The sequence below is a fragment of the Mustela nigripes genome, chromosome 13 (genome assembly GCF_022355385.1).
Source record: "Mustela nigripes isolate SB6536 chromosome 13, MUSNIG.SB6536, whole genome shotgun sequence".
NCBI lineage: Eukaryota > Metazoa > Chordata > Mammalia > Carnivora > Mustelidae > Mustela > Mustela nigripes.
In genome coordinates this window covers 41,398,621-41,400,464 of record NC_081569.1, presented here as the reverse complement: position 1 = coordinate 41,400,464, position 1,844 = coordinate 41,398,621, and the positions used below count along the sequence as shown (strand labels likewise).

Below are 1,844 nucleotides of genomic sequence, written 5' to 3'. Positions count from 1 at the left end.
GTGCCAGGAGTACTAAAGTTCTTTGTCTCTGACCCTGGAGCCTTGTGTCTTCTGACAGCATCCATGAAATGTGGCAGACCAGCTTGTTAGCTTGCAAGTGGGTTAAAAGCTCAGACCCTCCACAATTATTACAGTAGCCTTAATACTTTTTAAGTAAAGCATGAGTTTTTTAGTCATTTTTCTATTTTATGAGGGTTAATTTTGCTTAAACTACAGTTGATTCTTGAACAACACAGGTTTGAACTACACAGGTCTACATATATGCAGATACTTTTGTAAATACAGTACTGTATTGTAAATGTATTTTTACTTCCTTTTGATTTTAATTACGTTTTCTTATCAATTAGCAATAATCGTGCCTTGGATAAAACTCATTGGCTACGATACTGCCACTGCGCATAGCTTACATTTTCTTTTCTATACCTTATTTTTTTTTTTAAGATTTTATGTATTTATTAGACAGACACAGACCACAAGTAGGCAGAGAGGCAGGCAGGGGGAGAGAGGAGGAAGCAGGCTCTCCATGGAGCAGAGAGCCCGATGTGGGACTCGATCCCAGGACCCTGGGACCATGACCCGAGCCGAAGGCAGAGGCTTTAACTCACTGAGCCACCCAGGTGCCCCTTTATAACTTATTTTATTGTGAGAATACAACATATAAACATATACAAGATGTGTGTTAATTGAGTATGTTATCAGTTAGGCTTCCAGTCAGTAGTGGGTTGGTTATTACTAATTAAATATTCAGAGAGTCAAAAGTTATAGCAAATTTTCGACTGCGTAGGGCGTTGGCTCTCCTAACACCTATGTTGCTCAAGGGTCAACTGTATGTAATATTGACAGACTCACCCAACTATACATCATCTTAACACTGACACAAAAATGAATTCTAGGCCCCTGCTATCCACTTGGCCTTGTTCTGACAAGCCCAGTTATTCCTTAGGCTTGTCTTCCAACTTGGACCCTTTGACACATAGACTGAGGGAAGTTACAGGTTGACTCGTATATGAATGAAGGTAATATGCTTCCTTTGTAGATAAAATACAAGTATCAAAAGAAATCATAATGTCTTCTTCTATTGCTTCCAAAGAATGACCTCAAGACCTCCTTTGGAGACCAATGCCTGTGAATGTGCTTTCCTCACCATTACATGACCACCCCATAATACCTATTGAGCACTTTTGATGGACCAATCACTGAGCTAAGTATTTCATTTATTTATTTTTAAGATTTTATTTATTTATTTAACAGAGAAAGACACAGCGAGAGAAGGAACACAAGCAAGGGAAGTAGGAGAGGGAGAAGCAGGCTTCCTGCTGAGCAGGGATCCTGTTGCTGGGCTCAATCCCAGGACAATGGGATCATGACTTGAGTTAAAGGTAGCTGCTTAATGACTGAGCCACTCAGGTGCCCCTGAGCTAAGCATTTTAAATGAACTATTTCATTTACTTAATTTTCTATCTGAGCACTATCATATCTATTTTACATGTGTGTTACCTATGGCTTAGATACATTAAGTAAGTTTCACATAAACTTTTCACAGAACAAAGTTGTTAAGAGCCTTTGCATCCTCAGCCTGAACTCCAGTACTTCTCTATTTCAAAGCAAGTTTGAAGGCTAAGATCACTGACTGCCTAGTTCTTATCCAACCAGTGCCTTTGCAGGCCCATGCCTTCCTTGTTCCAATGGCTTAGAACAGGGTCTAGTCTTCGTTAAATGACTTGTGATGATTATGAGTAAAACTTGATTAATTTCTATTTAATGAATTCTTCCTTGTTCTGAAATAATATTAGAAGAATACATTTAGGTATCCTCTTTGTATTTTGAATATGCAGATTGAAAAT

At 38.7% G+C, this 1,844-nt stretch overlaps 1 pseudogene; it reads right to left on the bottom strand.

Moving 5' to 3' along the window:
• Positions 1 to 280: 280 nt before the first annotated feature.
• On the bottom strand, positions 281 to 404 carry LOC132000383 (U4 spliceosomal RNA; annotated as a pseudogene).
• Positions 405 to 1,844: the final 1,440 nt, after the last annotated feature.